The sequence below is a fragment of the Oryctolagus cuniculus genome, chromosome 18 (assembly GCF_051225735.1).
Source record: "Oryctolagus cuniculus isolate XC-2025 breed Fujian yellow rabbit chromosome 18, ASM5122573v1, whole genome shotgun sequence".
NCBI lineage: Eukaryota > Metazoa > Chordata > Mammalia > Lagomorpha > Leporidae > Oryctolagus > Oryctolagus cuniculus.
In genome coordinates this window covers 43,644,738-43,671,124 of record NC_142884.1, presented here as the reverse complement: position 1 = coordinate 43,671,124, position 26,387 = coordinate 43,644,738, and the positions used below count along the sequence as shown (strand labels likewise).

At 55.2% G+C, this 26,387-nt stretch overlaps 1 protein-coding gene and 1 long non-coding RNA gene across 7 annotated transcripts in view; one reads left to right on the top strand and one right to left on the bottom strand.

The window, feature by feature from the left end:
- The window catches only part of ZNF423 (zinc finger protein 423), a 327,810-nt gene that overhangs the window by 231,530 nt on the left and 69,893 nt on the right, over window positions 1-26,387 (top strand). The window lies entirely within an intron of this gene.
- Window positions 23,166-25,752, bottom strand: LOC138846688 (uncharacterized). Its single transcript, XR_011384219.2, has 2 exons — window positions 25,638-25,752; window positions 23,166-23,726 (listed from the first exon to the last, which is right to left on the bottom strand). It is a non-coding gene; the product is annotated as an uncharacterized LOC138846688 (long non-coding RNA).

Here is a 26,387-nt window from a genome sequence, read left to right as displayed (position 1 = left end):
AGACAATTGATATTCTTATTTTCCAGGAAGCCAGTGTGGTTCTAAAAAGTTTGGTGTTATTTTGGTGGGAGCTTTAAGAGGAGCAGATTTAGGCTCAGTTTTGAGGTTATTCCTGATTGAAAGGCTGAGCACTGTCTACACCAGTTGGTGCACCTGCTGTTGGATGTGAATATTGGTGGGTGTTACTTTTTTTTTTAGTATTTGAAAGGCAGAGAGAGAGAGAGAGAGAGAGAGAGAAGGAGTCTTCCATCCAGTGGTTAACTCCCCAAATGGCCTCAATGGCAAGCCAGGAACCTGGAACTTCTTCCAGGTCTCCCATGTGGGTGCCAGGACTCAAGCATTTGAGCTGTCTTCTGCTGCTTTCCCAGGTGCATTAGCAGGGAGCTGGTTTGGAAGTGGAGCAGCCGGGACTCAAACTGGCGCCCATATGGGATGCTGACATCGCAGGCAGCAGCTTTACCTGCTACACCACAGCATCAGCCCTGGGTGTTACATTTTTTGGTAGAGTCTTTTTTATTTTTCTTTCCAAGACATTTATTTGAAAGGCAGAGTTACAGAGAGAGAGAGAGAGAGAGAGATTCTTCTAGCTGGGGCTGGGTCAAGCTTATGTCGGGAGCCAAGAACTCCATCCTGTTCTACATGGGTGGCAGGGGCCCCAGCACTTGGGTCATCTTCTGCTGCTTTTCCAGGGCTGATTAGCAGGGAGCTGGATCAGAAGTGGAGCATCCCGGACTCGAACAGGTGCTCCGATATGGGATGCTGGCACTGCAGGCAGTGGCTTGTCCCTGTGCACCACAGCCCCGGCCCTTTCAGTAGAAATCTTGCCTGTGAACACTGCCAGCACAGTGGAGTGCCAAGTATCAGTCGCCGATCGCCCCGCGTGCCAGGCAGGCTAAGCCGGCCCGTGCCCAGGAGGAGGGACGATGCTGGAGTGCTTTGGGGAATGTAAATTCAGGTGGAGCGGTGTTCAGCAGAACCTCAGGGGTGCTGTACAGGTGCCACCTCAGTTCTCAGCCTCCGTCTTGGGACAATCTGGAGCCCCTCTTTGGGGCAGTCTTCATGGGGGAGGAGAAAGGGCTACAGGAGATGCGAGAGAGAACCCCGGCCTCCAGCCATCATCAGCTGTGGCCAGTCATCTGGAAATTGTCCCAGGCACAGATGGCCAGGGATGGTGCTAGAGGACTGTGGGTTCAAGGACCAAAACCACAGTGAGGACGCCAGAGGGGACTGAGAGAGCCCTGCGGCCTGGCCTGCGTGTCCGGAGCCTGGACCTAGGTCCAGTTTGTTGTCCCCAGCGTCAGCCTGCTCTTTTTGGTCTCTGTGTGGGGGCCCTCGGCCTGGGCTGGTCTCATGCCTGAGGACAGATCTCTGAGCCTGCTGTGGGTTTCCCCGTGTCTGCCTCGCTGCTGTTGGGGATTTGTGGGTAATTTGTATGATGGCTGCAACTACACCTGCATGCCTCTGTGTGTGTGTGTCTTCTGTCGATGTATATAGGTGTGTCTGTGCCTGGGCATGGTTTTTGGGTTTGTGCATTTGATGTTTTGTGTTTGCTTTGAGTGCTTCTGTGGCCATATGTATTTATTTGATGCTAAGAGGGGTGTCCAAAAAGTCTGTGGAAAATAAGTATCATGAAAAAACTATGCATGGATTTCAAAATTTTGTATCTAAACAAACATCTTTATTGTGTGCTTTTTTTTTTTTTTTAAAAAAAGGATTTATTTTATTTGAAAGGCAGAGTGACAGAGGGAGAGGAAGAGAGAGAGGTCTTCAATCTGCCGGTTAACCCCTGAAATGGCCACAATGGCTGGGCCTGGGCCAGGCGGAAGCCGGGAGCCTGAAACTCCATCCTGGTGTCCTGTGTGAGTGACAGGGGCCCAAGTACTTCCACCACCTTCCCAGCTGCATTAGCACAGAGCTGGATCTGAAGTGGGAGCAGGCAGTGAGGACTTGAGTTGGTGCTCCGTTATGGGATGCCAGTGTCACTGGCAGCGGATTTACCCGCCGAGCCGCAAAGCCGGCCCCGTACACTTGTCGTTGAATTCATTTCTCTACGAATGCTGTAAGCTCCGTTGTATTTATCTGGACCTGCGGGTTTGTTCCTTGGGGGGTTTTGTGCACATGCATGTGTGTATATCCCTCTTTCGTACGCCCGTGTGTTTGTGAGTCTGTCGGTGGGCGCGTGTTTGTGGGGAGGCAGGTGTCTTCTCTTTTGGGAGAGGGTGCTGGCTGAGCTGGCACGGGGGTGTGGGCTTTTCTTTCCACCAAAGTTTCGGCAGACGGGAGAGGGTACATCCAAGGGAAGTGTGGAATTTTCAACAAAGAGGCCACCGGACCTGGGTGTGATGACAGCCCGCAAGGAGATGTCGGCTGCTCCTGGTCTCCATCCAGAAAGTGCCCTTTGTTCGCGTGGGGAGGACTGAACCAGGGCCTCGGCCTGCACCCCTCGGCAGGCAGGCAGCTTCGGGGAAGGCGTTTGTCAAGGGCTTGCGTTGCCTGTCTGGTGGTTTTGTTTTTGAGTTTTGCTCCAGCTCTGTAATCTAGGACAGACAGTTCCTGCTTTCTCCCGCAGGGGGCGGACACTGCCTCTGGGTGCCCGTGGGAGGTGGGGCCGGGAGGAGCCTCCTGGAGATTGCTGCACAGAGCCTGGCTCCCCTCCAGCAGGGAGCTCTGGCCCCTCCCCACCCCCCCAAACCCGGGGAGCTTTCCTAAGGGGTTTCCATCTCCTTTTTGAAGGAAGTGGTCACCTGCCAGGTCCCACGGCAGCCCCGGCCATTCTCCCCTCTCAGGGAATGGGCTGGGACTGAGTTCCCATTTAACAGATGGCGCAACCAAGGCGCGGTGGGACAGGGGACTTGCTGAGGACGCATCGCCCGCCAGGGCAGAGTTTGGGAGCTGACCTGTGGGAGGTGCTACAACCTCACCAGAAATCTCTGCAGAGTGGAAAACCCTGTAGGTCAGACTCCTTGGAGGGATGGTGCCGGGGGAGGGGCCCTGGCCAGGGCGGCACTTCCCGAAGGCAGCTTCCTTAGCAGCCCTGGGACTTCCCAGCACCTGCCAGTGAGTGGCAGAGTTTTTGTTCTGCTTGGTGGGGAGGAGTTTGGGGTCAGAGCTGGACTGCTGGGGACAGCAGCTGCCACCAGGGGTCCCCCCTTCTCCTCACTGTCCCAGTCACCTTCCCTTGTCCTCTAAGTTAATCTTGATCAAGTATTGAAAGGATCTAGACTCAGGGAGTGGCGAATGCTCCCTCTGCCCCGAGACTGCTCCTTCCCCGGTACCTTGCTCACCCTCCCCTTCTTGTGAACACCTGTGGGCTGCAGGGGCTTCTGCCCTGGGGAGCAGAGGAGTGAAAGTGAATTGCTTAAAATGCACCTGCAAATAAGCCAGAAGCGGAGTGCTGGGCGGGGGACAAGGCTTTGGCCAGGGCAGGGCTGTGACTTCTCTGGTCTGATGTAGTTAGTTGGCTTGTGGCCGGTGTACCTGACAGTGAGGCACTGTCCCGCAGAGCTGTTTTACTCCCGTCTTGGTTTCCACTCCCATGGCCCATGGTCTGGTCAGGGAAGAAGAGGTGACCCTCGCTGGTGACTTCTGCTGAACTCTGCATCCATTGTTCAAGGGGAGTTTGTGTCTAAAAGGCTTAGGGGTTGGATGGGTCCCCAACTGCATTCTGCATTTCAGTTCTTTATTTGCTGAGCAGATGATGATGATGATGATGTGGGGGGGGGGGTTTATTATGAATTTTTTTGGTCATGTTCCTTGTCATTTCAAGCAAATTCTGCCTCTTTTGGAAAAAGAAAAAAACAAAAACAAAAACCTTAGGCCTACATTTTCCTTATAAGAAAAATAATGCTGATAAACAGAAGAGAGAGAAATCCCCCTTAATCTCACCGCCCAGGGAAAATGCAGTTAACAATTCGGTGTTCCCTGTGCTGACTGCATTCGTACACAAGGGAACACCGTTTTGATCAACATCTCATTGAAGTTTGGTATTTATACAGAAAAGTGCACGGGCCAGCACGAGGAGGACTTCAAAAACTTTATGGAATATGCAGATTCTGAAAAGCTAAGTATGAATTTCAACCTTTGTTTGCACTCCAATAACCTTATGTTTGGATTCCATTTTTCCATGACTGTCTTTAAAAATCTTACTTATTGTGGCATGTGGCTACATTTTAAAAAATCGTTTTATTTATTTATTTGAAAGGCAGAGTGACAGAGAAAGAGAGAGAGCTATTTTGTTGTACCTGAGTGAGTGCAAACAGAGGCGCACCACACGCTGATAAAATTTGACCACGGTCCTTTATTGCCGGCGGTGGAGAGCGGGCTCATGCCCTAAAGAACTCTCGACCCCGAAGCTCAAAGCAACAGGGTTTATAAAGGCAAAATCCACATGGAAGGGAGGGGGAATACGTGGTTGCTAGGATCAGGGAGAATACACGGTTACTAGGGTCAAGCTGACCTAAGTCCTATGCGAAACTAATATCAATTACAGTCTTGACAATAGACAAATTACAATCTTAACATTAACCCAGGTGCAGTCTGTTTTTAAGCTTGAGCGATCATGCTAGGGGGTTTCTATGCTTTGCCAAGAGCGACGCAGTGGACTGCTATTGTCTGAGTGTTTTAGATCGTGGTTTCAGACCAGAGTCTCACGGCGGGGAAGGGTGCTTTCTCAAGATGGAGTCTCAAGTGCTCCAAAACGGAGTCCCGACTGCAAGGTGTTACTTCAGTTTCATCCACTAGTTCACTCCCCAGATGGCCACAACCGCCAGGGCTGGGCCAGGCTGAAGCCAGGAACCAGGAACTCCAACTGGATCTCCTGCATGAGCGACTCCAGTACCCGCTGCCTCCCGAGGTGCACATTTGCAGGAAGGTGGAACTGGATGAGGAGCTGCGAGTGGAACCCAGGTGCTCTGATGTGGGACGCAGTGTCCTAGATGGAGCCGTCGTGCCCCTGCCTTCGTGTGACCGTGTGCCCCACAGTGGATGGTGACAGCAGCTGTGTCAGCCCACACCTCCACACCGTCCCTTTTGGTGGCTGCTGCGTGCTCTGTGGTGGGGCTCACCACAGCTTGCATTTCCTGTCGGCGTGTTCTGTTTCCCTGTTGCGAACAGCTCTCTGTCATGTGCCTGTGGCCGGTGACTTTCACCTTGTCCTCTGGGGACACAGTGGTCAGCATGGCGGTGGGAGGGAGGGAGAGGTCCTTGCCGGGCTGGCTAGAGGAGCCCAGGCTGTTGGGTGGAAGATGCTGGCATCGCTTCAGTCTGCCAGCTGGACCTCATCAAGTGCGGGTGTTAATTACTGGGAGGCCCCTGGTTCTGTGGGCAGGCGGGGACGCTGGGGCTAACTCACGAAACAGGGTCACCTTGAAACAGACGCTTCCAGGCAAGGGGAACCGAGGAGAAGGCCAAGGGGAGGTGCGGGCTGGGGCCCGGCTCTCACCAGCCTCCTCTAAGTCCCCCAGTGTCCAGGGATCCCCGGGCTCGTGGGAGCATGCACGGCTGTCTCCCTCCTTGGCTTGCGTGGGGATGAGCTGAGAGCGAGAACACTGTGCCTGTAGCCAACCTCTTCTCCACAACACCCCTGCACTATCGGGAAGCGGGGACGGCCTTGGCAGTGCGCAGCGGGTGCCCAGGTGCGTGGCACCTCCGAGGCAGGAGACGCCGCTCCATGGCGGCTCCAGCCAGGTAAGCTGAGGTGCAGCAAGGCCAGGTTGGAGGAGAATTAGGTTATCGCATTTCCTCTGTAATTCCTCATCAGAGCTGCCGCCCGATTCTGCTGTGGGAAAATCGATGTGTTCTGACTCCATAATTTCCCAGGTTGCTCTAGCCCAAGTACTTTGTGCAGAGAGAGGTGACATCTCTGGTCACGTCTGTATGGACCAAATACACGCGAGTGAGTGTGCGTGCGTTTGCGCACGTGTGTGTGCGCATGTATACGTGTGTGTGTGTATTCCTTTTCCTCCTTTTCCCTTCACCCCCACCTCCAAGCACTGGATTCATTGGAATTTCACAACCTTTGCATGCTTTTGTGAAAACACTCATTTGTGTTTGCGCCAGGCCGCTAATGGCGGACGCCAAGGTCTGCGGAGCCTACCTCTGCGCAGCTCTCGTTATGGCGAGGAATGTGCCGTTAATAATGCATCTATGGAACTCAGCTGTGTGGGAGCCAAGTAATTATCCCACTGTAGCGTTCCCGGCTTCAGTGTCATCACAACTGGGGCTTCATTAAAAGTCCTAACAGAGACGGTGTTGTGTGCTGCAGCCTGTATATATATTTTTTCATTTAAATTATCAGCCTTGCTATGGCTCAGAGGTAATTTGACTTTTTGAAACCGCTGAGCCCCTGTGAGTTCCCCTCCCCTTCTCCCTCTCGCTGCTCCACCAGCTGATCAGCCCCAGAAGAACAAAAGGTTTATCTGAAGCTATGAAGCATATATTCACCAGCTTCTGGCGTCTAGATAAAAAAAATCAAAGTACTCCATTGAACATGTTAATACAGAGCAAAATGCACACAGCCAGACACTAAACCTTTACAGGGATTTGGGCATTTGAAAAGTGATACCCGGCTCAGGTCTTGAGCTGGCATTCTTAGCCCAGAGTGGAACGAGCAGCAATGGAGGAGGAAATCGTGTTTATAAACCGATAGTAGGAAGCAGGAGAGGGCGGCGTGCTGCTGCCCCACCTTTTGTCTGCTGTCCAGCTCTGATTTCGGCGGGGTGGGCACAGCATGGGGAAGTGCTGGTTCCCTTGGGCTTGTGGCCTTTGAGCTCCGCAGAGCTTGAATGCTGGGCGGGAAGAGGGGTTCCCAGGACGGGTGGGAGGCCTGCTGCAAACTGGAATGGTGACTGTCCTCTTTGTTCCTCTGTGGTTCTATGTGACCCCTTAGGGAAGCCTCGGGGAGGGGCTGGACCCTTGCACATTCTTGGGGCCTCCTTGAAACCCTGTGTTTTGAGCTTCCTTCCGTTTCTGACCTGGAGCAGCCAGCAGAGGAGACAGGCAGGAGCCATCAAGTTCCGTGCGCGAATGGTTCACCACGTGATGGCAGATAGGCGCTTGTTTGGGGATGTCTGCCACCGGCGGCATGCTGGTAGCAGGGCCACACTTTCCTGGTTCCTGGCTGGCAGAGGCGCTCCCTTGGCTCTGCGTCGAGGAAGATGTTGAACAAGGTGTAGGATTTGTTTCTGCCCTCTGGAAGCTTTCAGCGTGTTTGGGAGGCAGGCGTAGCGACAGAGAATGTTTCCCTGTGCAAAGCGGCTTACGACGAAGCCTTGGAGAACAAGCCAGGCAAGAGAATACGAAGGCTGGGAGAGTGAGAAAAGTCTTCTGAGGGAGGTAGCGTGTTCTGCACACTGGTGAGACTGGCCTGGGCGGGGTTTAACCTGCTTGTGCAGCTCAGACCCAGTTGGAGGAAAAAGAAGAATCCGGTTGTCACTTTGGGTGGCCCTCCTGGGACCCCAGGGGAGCTCTGCTCTTTGGGGATGGGGCCCAGCTTCCATGGGTGCGAAGCCGGGCACTGGATGCCGCTCACCTGGGCAGAGGCCTCAGGTGTGCCTGACAAGAAAGGTGTTCATCTCGGGGGCTGAGGACAGCGTGCTGGATCTCCGGGGCCCTTGGTCTGGGGACTCAGCCCCGGGCACGACCTCTTGAGGCAGCCCCCACCATGGGCAAGATGTGTGGGGTCTCGGGCTCTCTACCCCTGCCGTGGAGTGGGTTTCCCTCCGTGCTTTCTGGGTTTTGTCTGCCGATTCCACGCCTGGCCTTGTGCCGAGGGTGGGGCCCCTGAGCCAAGACAATCCCATCCTCCTCCCTGAAGGACTGTCCCAGCTGACGGGAGAGGGACACCCGTGGGCAGATTCCTGAGTGGTGGCAGCGGGTCTGGCCACGATTGCCTGTGCTGCTGGGGTAAGTGTGTGAGGGTAGGGAGTGACTAGTAGAGGTTTGGAAAAGGTCTCCAGCGCATGAATAGGAGTTCATCCGAGGAACCAAAGATGGCTCCAGGTGTCAACACAGGCGTGAAAGAGAGTGTGGCGTTCTTTGAGAGTCACTTTGCTAGGTTTGCCAGGGAGTCCCATTGTCTTCCTACTGCTGTGCCTTGGTGACCACTCCCTGGACGCCCTAACCAACGGTTTCTGGCCCCTGGCTCCCTGCTTTGTCCTTTCCGCCCCCAACACCAGCTGCCTGCTGCTGTCCAACCCCACATGCCTGAAAATTCTCTCCCCTTTTCCACATCCCTTGTCCCAGGGCTTCTGCTCAGCAGAGCTCCTGCATGGGGTCCTTCTGCTTGTGCCGTTGACCCCCACCTGTCAGAGTTGTGGGACCCCTGGCAGTTGATCCCCAGGTGCTCATATCCTTCCAATCCCGGCTTCGGGCTGGACTCCTCCCAGGGTTGGCCACGCCCCGTTCTCTTTGCTTTTGTCTAAGTGCAGGGATGGTTTGTAGGGCCTGCATGTGACAGTCAGGGTCTTGGGAGCCCCGCTCACGGAGGGGGCTTCAGACTTAAAGGGAAGAGCTGGGGAAATGAACGCTGACCCCTGAGGTGTCACCCACCCTGGGTACGGCCACACGAGTCCCAAGGCCCGCCCCTGTGGCTGGGAAGACGGCCCCTTCCCTCCTTTTGGGGACAGTGGGTTTGTGCTTTGCAGAGCCGTTTTACAGCCATTTTGGCTTTTCAGTCTGTGCAAGGGCCACCTGTTCCCTGTGCAAACCAAAGACACGGTGCCCGCTGACGTTACACCCACCAGGAATGAGGTCGCCCCTCCTCCAAGGCAGCCAGGGCTGGGGTTTCAGAAACCGAGTGCCTTGGGGCTGGCCTCCCCACTGAGGACTGAGAGGCGAGCAAGACAAATCAGCCAAGCTCCTTTTGCCATCCGGGGAGCCGTGCACTGGTCCCAGGTCCCGGCGCTCCCTGGTTCGGAGCTCGGAAAGAAAGAGGCAGAAGAAGTGTTTGAATACTGTGCTGTGAAGGGAACAGTCCTGCGGCGAGGCAGTTGTGATATTAGAGCAGACCTCCTAAGAGATCCCCTGGCTCGGAGCTGTGATCCACACGCCACATTCGCAGACAGCTGGTCGCCCAGCGTGGGCTGCGCCTGCCGCTCGGAGCTGGCACACTGGCGGGGACCAGGTAATGCTCTAATTTCCCTCGTGCAGATGCGGCCAGGAATATCTTAATTTATTGGTGTGCTGGCATGCAAGAGGGAATGCTGCCGGTGCAGCCTTGCATAACTATTAGCAAAACGTGGGGCTGATAGGAGCTTGACTTTTCCTAAAGTGGGTTTGAAATAATCAGCGCCTTTTGTTGTGTTTGGAAGGGCTTGAACAATTCTTAATTATTTAATTATAGATATGCAAGTAATACACTGGGAATGGCCCTGCCATTCCAGGGATACTGAGCCGAGGAAAATGTTTAGTTACCGGAGGGGGGAAAAAAAAGGTGGTAATTAAATGCAAGTGTCGGTTGCATCCTGCCATGCCACTCCATGGGCGTCGCAGGCGGGAAGCCGACGGCCGGGCCCTACCTTGGAAACGCGTTTGTAACAGTAACGATGGTGGCAGCATCTCCACCCTCCTCCAGGAGAGGCCTCGACCCTGAGTGTCGGCCTGTGTCATGCCAGGGTAGGGCCCTGGGAGGCAGCTGCGATTGTTCCCATTTTACAGATGTGGGAACTGAGCCCAGTGCCTGCCTTCCCTCTGGGCTTGCAGCTACGCTGTGTGTTTTCCAGACACCATAGCGGCTGCCTTTGCTGCCCTGACACTGGATGGGGCTGAGCTGCATCTGGGCTGCACAATGGTTTTTCTCTCTCCTACAAGCCTGGGCCAGCCTCAACAACTTTGGTGACTGTTTGCCTGAATCACGCCTGACTCCACGGCACGCCTCTCATGACGGACACCTTGTAATTATCCCATATAAGCACTCATTGTATTCATATCATTAATTTTGTTTGGGCTATTACATTTGATAGATACATTAAGCATTATATAGTTCTCTTTATACATGAAATTGAACTGCCTTTGAACAGTCAGCCGGCTAATTGCCGGTAATTTGTGTTGCTAACGAGAGGCAGAATAGCGGTATAACATTAGCCTCAACAGTCAGTTAACAAATTTGCCGATTGCGATGGCAAAGCCCGCCCTCGGCGACAGAGGCCTGCTGCATCTCACACGTGAACAGTTTCCAAATGCATCCAACTAAAAATAACCCCAATTCTCACCCCGTCAAGGACCGCCACCACGGCTGGCTGTGCACGGAGGGCGGCGGTGGGTGGATCGGTGGGTTGGTTTGAGTAACGCCAGCAGCTCGGGACTGGGGAAACCTGGAGAGAAGCTTCTAGCCCTCCTGGGGGTGGGGGCTGGAAGACTGAGTTCCTGCCTGTGTATGAGTGCTCTGTCCCTCCACCCCTGTGTGTGTTCTGGGGGCGCCCATGGCTCTGTCTTCTTGGTCATCGTTAGATTCTTTCTGTGCTGGGCCTTGCCACTCTGGGGGCCCTTGGGAGAGGATGGGATGAGGTTACCTTCAAGTCCCTCTTGCCCCAGCCAAGGTGGTGGTGGTGGTGGTAGTGGGGAGTGGCTGGTCGCCGTCCCTGCCCTGAGAATGCTGTTAGTGCTCAGAGAAGCCTACAGGTACGCTCAGCTGAGGAAGTGAGGGAGCAGTCAGTGGCCCTGGGCTCACGTGGACGAGACCACTGTGCAGCCACTGTGATGAACCGGCTGAGCCCTGTGCCCCCGAGTTCCTGTATGGAACCCTAGCCCACAGTCCCTTTGGGATGTGGCTGTATTCTGACACAGCCCTGACAGAGGTGAGCCCCTCCCGAGTGGCCCTCCTGCAGTCTGATGGGTGACCCCGTGAGAAGAGGGTATTTGGACACACAGACAGACCCGGGATATGTGGGCCCTGAGCATGGACCGCATGTGGCTGCAGCGAGCTGGGCTGTTTGCCAGCCGAGGAGCGAGGCCCCAGAGGCACCCACCCTGCTGGGGCCTTCATCATGGCCTTCAGCCTCCGGAGCTGTGAGAGAGGGCTGCTGGGGCACCCGGCCTCCTGGGGTTTTGTCATGCAGCCCAAGATGAATGCGAATCACCGCAGCAGTCCCGTCAGCGCGGCTGGGGAAGGCGTGCTCTGGGCTCTTGGGAAAGTTCCAGAAAACCCCCTTAAAGCTTGAAAAATAAGTTTTAGGGCAAAGACAAGGATGTCCAGGGCTTTGGCAGTGCCACTCCAAGCTCACATCACACTGGAGGCCCAGCTCCTAAAAGGGAGTTGATAGACCTTGATTTGTACTCCCACAGTCGGCCCTGGAAGGACAGGGGACTGTTGAGAGGGTGTCTTCATTTGAGTGGACACCACGCAGGCCTCCTACACCCTTGCACCAACCATCTTAAGCCCCTGTTCCCAAGAGGAGATGGGGGAGGTGTGCCCTCTTGTGTCTTCCCTCGCTGGGCCTGTGGATATTGGCACCTACAAAGTGATGCTTAAGAAAGGGACTTTTAATAATTATTTATTTACTTAGGAGAGAGAGAGGGAGCTTGAGTTCCCATCCACTGGTTCACTCCTCAGATTCCCACAACAGCTGGGACTGGGCCAGACCAAAGCTGGGAGCTGGGGACTCAATGCCGATGTCCCCAGGGGTGGCAGGAACCTGGCTGCTTGAGCCCCCACTGCTGCCTCCGAGGGAGTACCTCAGTGGGAAGCTGAAGACAGGTGTCAGAGCCAGGAATCAAACCCAGGCCCTGCGACGTGGGACTTGGGTGTCTCATCCCATATCTTAATGTAGGCCTAATTCTCACCTCAAGAAAGGGACTTTTCTTTTTCTTTATCTTTAAAAAAATTTTTTTTGAAAGGCAGAGTTAGAGAGGCAGAAGGAGAGAGAGAGAGAGAGAGAGAGAGAGAGAGAGAGAGAGAGAGAAAATATCTTCTGTCTGCTGGTTCACTTTCCAGATAGCCACTGCATCCAGGGCTGGGACAGGCTGAAACCAGGGGCCAAGAGCTCCATCCAGATCTCTTGCATGCGTGCAGGGGTCCAAGCCCTTGGGCCCTCTTCCGCTGCTTTCCCAGGCACACCAGCAGGGAGCTGGGTCGGAAGCAGAGCAGCCGGGACTCAAGCTGGCACCCATATAGGATGCTGCAGGCAGTGGCTTCACCCGCTGTGGCACAGAGCCATCAAGAAAGCCTGGAGGACGGCTCCTGGGGCCCTCGGAGGTCACTGAGGTATCGTCCTAGACCTTCCTCACGTCTGCTCAGCCTGTGGCTGACACATTCCTTAGCACCCCTGCTTGTTATTCTGCCCTTAATTTAAAGGAGTTTAATTTTCTTTTGCCTTAGAAAGCAAAGTTGCCGAACTCATTTGGATTCCCAGCTTCTCAAGAAATTGTTGTTTTCAGGGTCGCTAAGCATTTGTGGGACAAACAGCCTACACACGGTCGGTGTGTGTCGTTGGTGCTGAGTCATACAGTGCTAGAGAGTGTGTCATTGGTGCTGAGTCACACCTTGCAAGGCACCTGCTCTGCTGGGTGCAGATTTGGTGCAGTGTCTGCCCCGGGGCTTCTTACTCTCTGCGCAGTGGGTGGTTGGCCTCGACCATGTGTGTGTCTGTGAAATTTGTATACTGCATGTGAATGTTTTTGTTAGTGGTTGATGCATTTGTCAGGGAAATGATGCCATTAGCGTCACCTTGGCAGAGGTGATAGGTTCGATGGCTGTGTCCCTAAGTGGATTTATTTCCAGTTTGGACTCCACTGACATTTCCTATAGAAGGGGAATGCCGTTGTGACTTTCCCCCACTTACGCTGTCATTAGCATAATCACGGCTGCTTTCCTAATGTCAAACGGCAGCTTCATCGAGGGCCCAAATGTCGTCCTGCTCGCCTCCCTGGTCACATCCTTCGCACAGGAAAGGAGAGACCCCCCCCCCCCCCGACCGCAAGTGGCCCAGATGCCTCAAGGACATGGCGGTCGGAGGCTGTCAGGTCACTGAGGCTCCAAGGGTCCTGTCCCCTGGCCGCTGCCCAAGATCATGACCCAGGGATGCCTCTGGGGTCTCGGCTGGCCTTTCCAGGGAGAGAAAGGGGGCGGAGCCCAGGGCGGAGTAGGACTTTAAGGGGATTTCGTCTGTGGAGGGCTTCCATCCGTACGATCAGCTGGCAGCTGTGATGCGTGTATGGGAGATACGTGGATGTCCATGAACAGATCGGGAGCATGGATTTGGAAGCTTGTATCCTAACATTGATTGCTGGGGACGGCGGCCTGGCCTGTGCTGGCATTCCTTCTGGCTGCTTTAGATATAGAAATGCAAAATGATGCTTTTTTTATCATGCAGGTGGATTTCATGATTACTTCAATAAACATGTAATTTCATGGAATAAACAGATTCGAAACCATGGAAGAGGTATCCGTTCTCCTTTCTCCAGCCCCTCGTGATGCCTCCCCAGTTTCCACACTCAGAGGTCATCACTGCCCTCATGGGTGTTTGTTTGCTTCCAAGAATCTTCAGTGCAGATACACACGCAACGCTCACATGCCATAGGTGGCAATTAAGATCATGCATGTTGCTTAACTTCATTTTTGGCATTGAATCGTGGACATCTTTCTGTATCAACCCATTTGGTTTTGGTTGCTCTATCAAAATACACAGACACACAGACACACACACACACACACACAGGTGCGCACCAGAGTAGGCAAAAGAATTTTATTGTGTGGCTACACTGTAATTTATTTAATCACACCTTTCTGGATGGGGTGGAAGTATTTACAAAGGACAAGTGCGGTGAGAGCTGGGGAGGGCTTCAGGGAGGCGGTGACATTTGATTGTAGGTTTTTGACGAGTGTCTTGGAGTTGGCTTTTGTCAACAGCAGCAACTGGAAAGGAAGCTGTGTGGGATGGGAAGAGGAGTAGGGGAGCTCGGTGGGGCTGAGGTCAGGAATAGGGTAGCATCTCCCACTTTCTTCCTGTCCTGGAGGACGAGTGCTGCCGGGCCGTCTCCTGTATCCTCAGCTGGGGTGTGGGTGTCAGGCAGGCTCCGGGGCCCGTGTGAATGGGGTGAGTTGTAGCGTTGGGGGTGGACAGAGGGCGTGCAATAACCACACATTTGAGCCTGGTGCCCCAGCAGGTCCGCCGAGAACAGGAGAGCGAGAGGGAAGGACAGAGGCTACTCGGCTTGCTGATAGCCCGGGTTATTGCTTGGGAAACACAGCCTGGCACCGGCGCCGGTGACAAGTCAGCTCCCCGCAGAACCCCGCGTGGGCAGTCCCCATTTTTTTTTTTTAAGCCGAGTGCCTGCCTGCCAGATCGCATTTGGATTGAGCGGCTGGCACTCCGCGAGCCTCGCTTAATAGGATTGAGAGAAAAGAAATGTTACTTTTCATCACCCAAGACAACAAAGAGAAACGGGGAAACGAAAATATTATTTCGTTTGAACAAATTACAGGGAGACTCTCTGGGGCGTTTTCAGGGAGTTAGATGAGGAAAAGCACTTAAATATCATTCCATCAAACTAAATTTTTAACTACAATTTCTTACAGATAAAATGTGTTGGGAGGATTCAAAGAAGATTAGGGCTCACCTAAGAAACAGTATTCAAATTTTACCAGCTAATGGAGGCCCAACAAAAACTGTTAATGCCGCTAACTTTCCTCCAAGGGCCTGAGATTTCAGTATTCTTATAAAAACACATTGAGCTGATTTCATTTCGGGGTCTCTGCAGACTTCATTGGAGTAATTTCAGTAAGTGTTATAAATGTTATTTTAAGTATTATAATGATAATCCCAACTGACAATAGAACCCAGCAACTCAGCTTCTATTACCAAGGTAATGTTTACCTCGGATAGCACATAATTGTTTGCTTTTTTCACAGTAAACTCTCTGCTCCCAACTGCTTAATCAGCCATGGAAAAGAGAGGAGACTTTGGAAATGTTTAATGTTCTGATTACATTAGAGTAATGGGTAAGCCCGCATCCGCGGGCAGGCGTGCACATGCCCCTCCCTCTGGCGGGCCCGGTCTGTGGGTTCCCCGGCCACGGTTCGGTTCGGGGCGACCACTGTGGGCTGCGCGGACCCGTGCATCCTTGATTGTGATAAGGCTCACGGCTCAGCCCAGCACCTCTGGGGCCCCTGCTTCGTGCGTGCGCTGGCCTTGGCTGGGCCCCGGGGCCGCGCTCCTGGCAGGTCCCGTGGACTCGCGTATTCCGATCACAGCACACGTTTTCACGCTCTCTCGTGCGCGCTCCGCTGCCTGCTTGGCAGAAGCGAGATTTTATTAGGCTTTATGAAAGTGAAACTTTTCTCCCCCTCGAATGCGGAATCTCTGAGGCTTTCTCCAGGCGTCGGATAACATTCGCTTCTCCGGCTCCTTAAATATCTGAATCGAAATGTGATCTGGAATTAGGAAGGCTCGGGGAAGGTGGTCCTCAGAGCCGGCGGGAGGAGTACTTGCCTCTTCCGGCTTTGAGTGTCTGCTGCCCTCCTTTCTCCAGCCCTTGATGACGGAGCAGCAGTGCCTCGAGCTAACTGGCGATCGCCTGTCCTTTCATTCATTCGACAAACATTCAGGAGAGACTTAGGGCTACAGGCACCAGGCTGACCCCTGGGGACTGAATAAATGTGTTTCTCCCACCACGACCTGGGGTTAAGCATGACGATGAGAAAGCCATGACTCACGCATGTGTCATCGCGCAGGAAGAGATGAAGACCACAAGAGGCTGTTGGTGAAGCCGAGGTTTACAGGGTGGGAGTTGGCGTGGGATGAGCCACCAGCTCTGCAGAGGCCGGGCAGCACTGGGCCTTGCAGGCCGCGGCCGAGAACTGGGATTTTATTCTCTGCAAGGCTTTCCGCCATGAGTGGTGTTTTCCTGCTTTCAGTTTGGAAGAAGATCGTTCCTGGCCCTGGGTCGAGAGGGGCTGGTGGCAGTGCGTGTGGAGGCTGACTGTTGCGAGAGCAGGGGACAGGTTCACTGGCAAGCTACGTGCCAGGCAGGGCGAAGTGTCGGGCCTGAGTCCCTGAGCACAGAGCTCCTGCAGCCGCCCTGCTCAGCCCCAACCTGTGTCCTCCCATGGGGCAGGATTTGGAGGGGCTCTTCTTCCCAGGACTGACCCAGGGGTGTCCATCTTCTTCCCTCGCAGACTGTGTGGAACCCTTCGTGGTGTTCCCCCCCACAACCCTGGGGAGGGATGGTTCAGGGGCTGCGTGTACTCACAAGCCTCAGTTTCCCCAGCTCTCCTTGGAGAGGGAATGGAAGCCGGCTAACGGTGGGCTCACTGTGCTAGACACCCCCCCCCATGCCCACCGACAGCCCATCCTCCAGCCAGCACCCCTTCCCACCCCCCTGCTCCCTAAGGCCTGCCGTATAATTTAGCTCGAGCTTTTAGTTAAAGACCAGGGCCAGCAGGTAGCTGATTTCCCCAGTCCTCAGGGTGGACGCTTGACAGGTTTGTGTGCCGGGCACCGGGGAGCACAGGGAAAGCGAGTGGAGTGACAGATAATTAAACCATCCTGAGGGCTCCAGTCTGGTCCAGTTGGCCCAAGAGGGCCCCCCAACATGGGGGCCTGGTCAGCAGACACAGGTGCACCTGGCTCTCTGGAAAGGATGCTGGCTTCTGGCTGATGCTGGCCATGGGTGCAGGCAGGGGGCAGGGATTAATGGCTTGGACGGAATAGTCCCAGTGCCCAGCTTTGAGTTGAATTAACTTCCAAGAAAATACCTAATGCCCCCACCCCCTTTTCCCTTGGAGAGGCAACAACGAGTTGAATCCATCCATCTGTGACCCCCTCTCTGCATCCCGGGAAGCATGGAGGAGTCGAAAGAAAGAGTTGCCAAAATCAAGGCAGAACATGAACCTCCCAGGTGGGCCGGGGGGAACAATGCTTTGGTTACTCTGAAATGCACACATGCACCCCAGGTCCCAGGCAAAAGCAGATGAATATTTTAGCGCCAGCGCATTTGCGGAAGCAGGAGCACGCTGCATTCCTGGCAAGGCCAGAGAGTGACCTGGAAACCTGAATATCTCCGGGAACAAAAGGTCCTTGCATCTGCCTTGGTCCAGGTCCACATGGCTCCGGTGTGGGAGGAAGCAGGAAGGGGTGCGTCCGCCTCGTCTTCCTCCCAGGGCTGTGTGCTGCATAGCCCGTGCCCTGCTCCCCGGCACCAGGCAGCCGCGCAGAGCCCCGAGGCCCCCGCCCCCACTGCGCACCAGGCAGAGGATCGAGAAGGCAGGAGGAGGGGAGAGGAGGAGAGGGCGAGAGGCGAGGGGGCTGGGAAATGGAGAAACAAACTCTATTTTCTGCTCGGCTGTGGCAGGAGGGCTCCTGCGGCCCACAGGCTCACAGAGTGAAGCAATTTCAGACAGGCATGAGTGTCTGTTTTTCCCTGGAGCAGAGGCTAGAAAACCCCGAAAGCCCTCGGTTTCTCTTCCCTTAATATCCTGTTTTGGAAAGTGCCGTTGAGCGAGGTGAAGGAAATGAGGAGCAGCCTGAGCCAGGGCACGGGGCGGCCACGGTCAAGGGGCTAGGAGTCGGCCTCTGTGACTGCAGGGAGTTTGCGGAGGGGGTGGGGGTGGGGTGAAGATGCCTGTCCTCGCTCAGGGGACCTTGCTGGGCCTGGTGCCGCCTGTATGGCTTCGGAGGCTCCAGACAATGTGTGCCCCGGGTCCCCTGCCCAGAGAGGCGAGGATTCGGCAGTCGGATGGCTGCGGCCTCTGCCATGCCTCCAGATGCAGGAGCTGGGCACTCCCATCCCTCTGCCCTCTCCCACATCCCCTCTGTGTGTGCCCAGCCGGCCTGACCCAGACCGTGCTGCAAGCTGGGTCTCTAGGCCTGGGCTGGCAGAGAGAGGCCTGTTGCACCCGCGTGGGGAAGGAGACTGGAGCTGCCCCAATGGCAGAGCCTCCGTCTTTCCTCTTCCCTGCTGGCCCTGTCACTTCCTCCTGTGAGGACAGTAGCTGTGAGACTTCCCAGGCTCGCTTTGAGGCTGCCCGGAGGGACAGAACAGCCCCCTTCCCTCTGAGGTTTTTTTTTGGGGGGGGGGTGCGGCTCCTGTCTGGCCTCTAGGCCTCGCTGGACCTGGGACCCTGGCCTCTGCCTCTGTGAACCTCCATCTGCTCGCTCCTGGCCGGGTGACTGTGGGCCAGTCATGCAGCCTCTCTCTGCTCTTTCCTCCTCTGTCAGTGAGCTCACTACACCAAGTGCAAAGGTCTGTGTTGGCATGGGTAGCAGTGAGGCTACGGAGGCTTGATACCATTGCTGGGATTGTTTCTGTCTTACAGATCTTTCCTATTCCCAGAGACTCCACTGGAAGCACTCCTCCTGCAGGGAGCCCTCCGGCCGGCCTGCCCACCAGGGCTCACACGCCTGCCCTAGACATGTGGCCCCCAGTCTCTTCCCACCTGTTGCCCATCTGCCTCTCTGTCTTCAGTGTTGCATACATTAGGCATCACAGCAGTTCAGTCTGCGATTCCCAGGAGCACTTGTGACGCCGACATCCCCTATGAGCACCAGTTCAAGTCCTGGTGCTCCACTTCTGATCCAGCTCCCTGCTAATGCACCTGGGAAAACAGTGGAAGATGACCCAAGTGCTTAGGCTCCTGGCTTGTGTCTGGCCCAGCCCTGGCCGTGGTGGCCATTTGGGGAGTGAACCAGTAGATGGAAACTCTCTCTTCCTCTGTCTCTCCTTCTCTCTGCCTTTCAAATAAATATGATTTTTTTTTTAAAAAAAAGGGGGGATTCTCTGAAAACTGGAACTCATCTATCTTTAACTATTACCTCCCTGACCTCTCCGCTCCTGTTTTGGACTTGGTAGATGCTTAGCACTCACTTCCTGAAATAACAGTAAACTACATTTCAAAATGTAGTGCATGTGTGTATATAAAATAAAGAATGCATGTCTGAATGCTCATACAAATACTCACGCAAACTCTTGTAAAAGGGTGCTTCATAAAGTTCATGGATAATGGAGTTAAAAATACAACTCCAGGCTGTGCAACCTGGTGTCTTAAAGTCACACAGCTTGGAAGGGCAGAAGCAGGATTTGAATGCAGAGTCCTGACTCCTCTGGAGCAGACTACATGGACAGCAGAGTGTGGTCTCTGGCGGTCTCGAACAAGACTGGTTTTCTGATGGACAGATAGCAAGTTTGTTAAGGGGCACAGTGGCCTCCCTTACTGGACGTAGGTCTACTGCATTTTGGCTAATGGTAAATGGACTTGACTGCCCCAGTCAGGGTAGCTGGCAGTGCCCAGCCCAGCCTCTGCTCTTGCCAGTTCCCCCCTCCCCCCGGCACCATGCATCTGCCTTAGACAGCAGCAGCTGTCTGCCGTCAGCTATCAGCACCGGGCACAGGAACCACACCAGTAACTGTCATGTGCGAGTTTTGCATTGGGCCTGTGTAGTGCAGCTTAAGTCAGGGGCTAAATACCAGCTTGGAGTCCCTGCAGAATTATTACAGGGGCTAGCCGGGAAAGCGGGAATGGAGTTAATGCGTGTGGTAGCAATTGTTTTTTAATATAAAAAATGTGTAAAAAGCAAGTAAATCCCCTGGTGGTGGCTAACAAATTGCCTAAGTTCTCTTAGCAAATCCACTTTCCTGAGTGCTGCCTGGGTTCACAGGAACTCATCCCCGTGCTCCATCATGAGGGGGCAGCCAGGCCCCCACAAGGACTCCCGGTTCCGGCCGACGTGGCAGGAAGGGCTCCGTGGGCAGGGCCAGGCAGCTGGGCCTCCTGGCAGCTTAAATGCCTCCGATTAGCAAGTCGGGCGGGAAGAGGTGCTAAAAAGAATCCCACCCGCCTCCTCCACTGGTGTGTTTTGAAGGCAGTTCAGTTCGGAGACTATTAAAATGTTATTTTGATAATTAAGCCCACAGCTGTTCCGAGGGCGGCAGGGGCAGAGGCAGCGTGCGGGCGGCAGAAGGCGCGGTGCTCTGGCGGGCTCTGAGAGAGACAGGCAGCAGGCGGCAATGAGGGTGGACGTGGGACCCTGGGCAGAGCTTGGCTGGAGAGAGGTGATCACCTCTCTCGCCTGGAGGGGACAGTGGCTCCAGCTGCCCCTGTCCAGCACAGACTCAGAGAAGAGCAGGAGCTGGGAGGGCCCCAGAGTCATGATCTCCAGGTGGGGGGCCGCCGGGTAGTGCTACCTGGGAGCTTGTGAGACAGGCACATTGTCTGTCCCATCCCAGACCTCCTGAGTCACAGCCCTGAGATTCTCCAGCTGACTCTGATGTGCACTGAACTTTGAGCACCCATCTTTTTAAAGATCGCCTGGGCAATGGGGCACAGCCTGCTAGGGCGGGGGCGAGGACGTGCAGGTGACACACAGGCATCGCTGTGCCTTCATTGTCCTGGGTTGGCCAAGAGAAGCCCAGAGTGGAGCAGGGGCTTGCCTAAGGTCAGACACAGGGAGCCAGAGCCAGGCCCCTTGCCGTCTGTAGTGCTGAGGATGGGGCTAGGGAGAACAGGGTCTGACTATAGTTGCGGAGGCTAGCTGGGGAGAGACCCAAGCCCGCCCAAGGTGTAAAAGCTCAGAGGGCCTCCCAGCCTTCCCACTTCCACAAGGAGTTTTTGTCAGCACGTGCTTCTGGCCGTCCACCGCCTACCCATCTACCCACGCATCCGTGCATCCATTCACTCTCCTGCCTGCTACCCCTTCCAACAGCCCATTCACCCATCGCTCGTTCTGCCTACGTGTTTGTTCCAGTGGCTATGTTGTCTGTTCTCCGCCTCCCACCCATTCATCCACATCCCCATCTAGTCTTCAGCCATGCCTCCTCGGTCCTCCCTCCCTTAAGAAGAGCCGCCCGTGCTCTAAGGACTTTCTATCATCTGCGGCCAGTGGGAGGATAAGGTACCCTGGTGCCATGAGCTGGCTGCATCATGCGAGGCACTGAAGGGTTAGCCCTGTGACAGCCACCGGCTTCTGCCCAGCCCCCTGCCCAGGGAGCCCTCTCTTCCATTCCCCACGTTGTCAGGGTCCCCACCCAGCATGCTTTTCGGGAAGGCTTCATGCCCCCGGCCCTGTCCACGCCGTCCTTGGAGCTGCAGCGGGATGGGTCAGCTGCTCTCCTCACTCACGTGCCGGAAGCGCATCTCATTCATGACCACATCGCTGCTCTAAAGATGCCGGCGGCTCCTCGCTGTCTGCGCACCCAAGCCTGGGCCTCGTTCGGCCTCGTTCGGCCTCGTTCTGCTCGCTGTGCCTGTCCCGGCCTATTTGTCAGTGTCACGGCCCTCTGCTTCCCAGCTCGTGCCCCAGCCCAAGCGGTCGCGCTACTCTCTCCAGTGTTGTTTTGCACTTCAGCTTCCATGGGTTTGCATGTGCTGCCTCCTGTCACATGATTCACCCCAGGCTCCTCCCGCCTCCCTGTGAAAACCCTGCCCGCAGAGCCCCGCGGCTGTCGTCCACATCTGTCTGGCTCTTGATTGCTTGGTGGATGCTCAGGAGGCCTGCAGGCAGCAGCAGGTCTTTGTGCTCTCCACCCAGGTCTGACACCAGATGCTGCCTCCAAGGTGGGCATGGGCTGAGCTCCACGTCTCCCAGACCCCTGTTAGGAGTGAGAGACCTAGGGGCTGGCACTGAGGCATAACGGGTAAAGTCACCGCCTTCAGTATCGGCATCCCATGTGGATGCCAGTTCAAGTCCTGGCTGCTCCACTTCCAGTCCAGCTCTCTGCTATGGCCTGGGAAAGCAGCAGATGGTGGCTGAAGTGCTTGGGCCCCTGCATCTGCGTGGGAAGACCTAGAAGAAGCTCCTGGCTCCTGGTTTTGGATCAGCGCAGCTCTGGCCATTGCAGCCAATTGGGGAGTGAACCAGCAGATGGAAGATCTCTCTCTCTCTCTCTCTCTCTCTCTCTGTAACTCTGACTTTCAAATAGATAAATGAATCTTTTTTTTTTTTTTTGACAGGCAGAGTGGACAGTGAGAGAGAGAGACAGAGAGAAAGGTCTTCCTTTTGCCGTTGGTTCACCCTCCAATGGCCGCCGCAGCTGGCACGCTGCGGCCGGCGCACCGCGCTGATCCGATGGCAGGAGCCAGGTGCTTCTCCTGGTCTCCCATGGGGTGCAGGGCCCAAGCACTTGGGCCATCCTCCACTGCACTCCCTGGCCACAGCAGAGAGCTGGCCTGGAAGAGGGGCAACTGGGACAGAATCCGGTGCCCCGACCGGGACTAGAACCCGGTGTGCCGGCGCCGCTAGGCGAGGGATTAGCCTACTGAGCCATGGCACTGGCTTGAATCTTTAAAAAAAGAAAAGCAATGAGAGACCTAGGCAGGTGCACTGGTGTTTGACTGATGGGGTAAAAGGCCCTCAGCATTGTCACTTCCCCCACAGTATGCAGGGCACCCAGCCCTTAGTGGGTTCTCATGAAAGTGGTTTTTGAATGAAAAAAATGAATGGAAAAACTCGCACACTCCTTTCATGTTTATAATTTTAAAATAAATATGGACCAAATAGAGCTGGGATACTTTATCTATTTTTTAAAAGATTTATTTATTTATTTATTTGAAAGGCAGAGTTACAGAGAAAGAGAGAGGGAGAGAGATCTTCCATCCACTGGTTCATTTCCCAAATGGCCACAATGGCTGGAGCTGGGCTGGTCCGAAGGCAGGAGCCAGGAACCTCTTCCAGGTCTCCCACTCAGATGCAGGGGCCCAAGCACTTGAGCCACCATCTGCTGCTTTTCCAGGCCATAGCAGAGAGCTGGACTGGAAGTGGAGCAGCTGGGACTCAAACTGGTTGCCTGCATTGCAGGCTGCAGCTTCACCCGCTATGCCACAATGGTGGCCCCTAGCAGGGATAATATTAACAGCTCAGAAGCGTTGATTATTTCAAGTTGCAGCCCCTGGCTTGCTTGTCCATGACTTCGGCATGACTTGTGGAAACCAGGGACTGTGTCGCACTCATTTCTGATCCCCAGCTGCTGGGTACGGAAGGTGGCATCTCTTCCCCTCTTCCAAAATCTACTGTGCTCCTCCTACCACCCAGGTTGTCTGTGTTGGACTTGAAGGGGCTTCCTTGATGTGTCTGCCCTGCTCCCTCTTGTCCTTAGGGAGAGACCCCCAGAGGGGCCTGCAAGACTCCATGCAGATGTTAGGATACCCCACCACCACCAACTCCTCAGCACTGCATGCGCAGCTCCTTCTGCCCTGGGCTCTGCCCCCACATGCCACACCTGCTTTCCACCACAATCCCGACACAGATTTATTTATTTATTTGAAAGGCAGAGTTACAGAGAAAGAGAGAGAGAGAGAGAGCTTCCATCCGCTGGTTCACTCCCCAAATGGCTACAACAGCTGGAGCTGGGCCGAACTGAAACCAGGAGACACGCGCTTATTCCAGGTCTCCTATGTAGGTGCAGGGGCCCAAGGACTTGGGTCATCTTCCACTGCTTTCCCAGGCGCATCAGCAGGGAGCTGGATTGGAAGTGGAGAAGCTTGGACATGAATGGGATGCCGGCACTGCAGGCGGTGGCTTAACCCACCGCGCCACAGCGCTGGCCCCTTGTGTCGTCCTTTCAACTCTACTGTCATCCAGCCCAGCTGGGATCTGGAAACTCCTGCCTTCCCCTTTCATCAGTGCTGTCCCCAAAGAGGGCCGATTGCAGAGTGTTGTATGCAACACCAGACACGCTACGTGGATTCAGTTCAGCGGCTTGGCTGGGGAGGCTGATACATCAGCACCCTGTTTTGGAGCAGACTGTGGGTGCACGGTTCCATTCTGCATCAACAGGCGCCTCTCTGGACTCCCTGTGAGCTAAGAAGAGAGGAAGGAAAGAAATAAGCTGTGCTCGATGTTAACCAAGTTAGCTAGGTTGATGGGACCATGGTGGGCATTGACTTGTAGCTATCCCGTGCTCTGTGACCCCGCTGAAGTCACCCCACCTCTCTGAGCCTCAGCCTTCTCATCTGTGAAGTGGGGATGGTAGCACTCATCTCACAGGGTTGCTGTGAGGGTTGAATGGCAACGTGCATGGAAGAGCCTGGTGCAGTTCCAAGTATACCATAGGCCTTCATTAAGGGGTCCCTGTGGTACGGGATGGGGCTCCGAGGCTGGGTGACGTAGGTTCCGTCAGTCAGGGCTGGATTAGAGGTAGGCCCAAAGTGTTCTTTCTTCCTAAGCACACCTGGAAGCTTCTGGAAGGAGGGAGGAGGAGCCTCTGGTTTCATTTGACTTCTGTATCACTCACCGTTCATAGCTCAGGGCAGGCAGTCTTGGCAGGAGGGGAGGGGCAGGGCACAGACCCTGGCATCACACGGCCGCTGGTGCCAGACCCTGGTTTGCCACCCAGCAGCGTGGGATTCCTGGCCCAAGGGCTTAGGCCCTTGCCGCACCAGGGTCCTCCCTGTAATATGGACTGTGACTTGGACCGCCCTACGAGGATTCCTATGAGGACTGGATGAATCTTACCAAAACATGGCCCTTACACAGGGCCGGACGGGTGGTCAGCTGCCAGGCTTTGTGAAGGGCCCATGTGAGCATGACTTGTCTCCTGTGGGCACCCCACTAATGGGACTGGGGGAACCCCCCAGTGGTAGCTGTCGCCATCTATTAAGTGCCTGCCCTAGGGCAGCGGAAGGTTCCCAGGAGGTCTCTGGCATCTGCTTCCCATGGCTGTTGCAACACCCCTGCTGCAATTTTGGTCTTCCATCCGGGGAAACTGAGGCTTAGCAGGTGACCTCGAAGCGGCCATGTGGGATTTGTAACCAAGCCCACGGGACTCCAGACTTCATTTTTTCTGCCCTGCCACGTGGCCTCGGGGGAAACACACCCTCCACCCCGAGCATCTGCTGTGTACAGATCACTGTCACCTCCCCAGACTCTTCAGGGGGTCTCCAGGGTGATGCCTATGGGCAGTGTGACCCTCAGCCACTCCCTTCGGCAGGGAGTGCCTTCCAGGCTCATGCTGGGTTGAGTGAGGGGTTGTGCACGTGCTAGGAGTGGCTTTGGAGAAGGCAGGGTTGTACGTGGGGACAGGGCACCCCTTGAAGGGCTTGTGTTCTGGGAAACCTTTCTTGTGGGGGGGGCTGGCGGCCCTAATCGGACCCGTGACTGTGGGAAGAGGTTGTTTCAAAGGGAGGGATGTGGAGAGGAGAGATTGGAGGGGAGAAGGCCCTGGGACCAGCTGGGAGGACCAGAGCAGCGGGATGTGATGGGGCCCCTGCCTGTGTGTTTCGTGGCCCACTGTGGCTGAAGCAGGTGGCAGTGCCAGCTATCCAGCGGATTTGGGTGGGCCATGCATCTCAGGGAGGCTGCTGGAATGGGAACAGAGCTGCAGAGTGACTGGGGAACCCTCACTGGATGGAAAGGACCTGCCTGGCAAGGCAGCACTTATTCATTCATTCATGCATGCATGCATTTGTTCAGACCACCAAATGTACTGAACGCCTGCTGGCGGGAGAGCAGGGGAGGGAGGGAGAAAGGTAGGAGAGATGGACGAGACAGTCGGGAACCAAACCCCTCCATGGGGGGAACAAGGGGGCAGGAGTACCGTGCTCAGGCCTGCTTGGAGCTGCAGGAGCCTGAGCCCTGCCTCACAGCAGCCTGGGGAACACAACCTGAAAACGGGGGTTCCCAGGCCCAGGGGGGCCCAGTCAGTCCTGCGCCTGCCCTCAGGACCTGGCCTCCCCCCCCCCCTCCAGCTCTTGCCCTGCTGTCTCCATTTACCTCATTTTCTGCCCAAACTCTGCCCGGATGGTAGGGCACGGGGCCACCAGTCCCTCCAGGCTCAAGTTTCCTGGCATGGCAGCCCGTAAGGGCCTCTTGCAGGCTCTTAACCCAATAATGTGTAAAGACACTCTTGGAGTTCACTCTGATTGGTCAGGCCTGGTCACATGTTCATACCTGAACCAATCACTTTATCCGGAGGCGTGGAATACCCTGATTGGTTGGGCTGGGTCGCATACCCACTGACTGTCTCAGCAGGTGGAGGCTCCTGAAAAGAGCTGAGTCGTAGTTCCAGGAGAAGGGGGTGGGTGCCGGCTGGAATAAAGCCAAAGCCTACTCGCAGGACGCCAGTGGCCTGGCCACCCACAGAGGACCGGGTCCCCGGGAGGTGGAGTCTTCAGGGGCAAGATATGATGAACTCCAGCCAAGCCCACAGGGCCACAGGGGCCTCACCCCTCCTTCCCAACATCTGCACGCCGTTTGCTTGCATCTGGCATTGAATCCATCCTTAGCTTCCTTCCCACTGGGCTGGGCTCCCCTTCCCCTGGGGGTGCCTTTTGCTCCAGGCGCCTGTGGTCAGATTCCTGGCTGCCCAGCATGCACGGTGATGGAGACGGCAGGGCTAGCTCGGGCGGGGAGAGCTTTTCTCTTTTGAATCCTTCCAGGGCTCTGTCCAGTCTGGCTGTGCCTGGGCAGTGTGTGTTTTCTGGACAGAGACCAGAGCGCACCCCTGCTACCATTTTGTGAGAC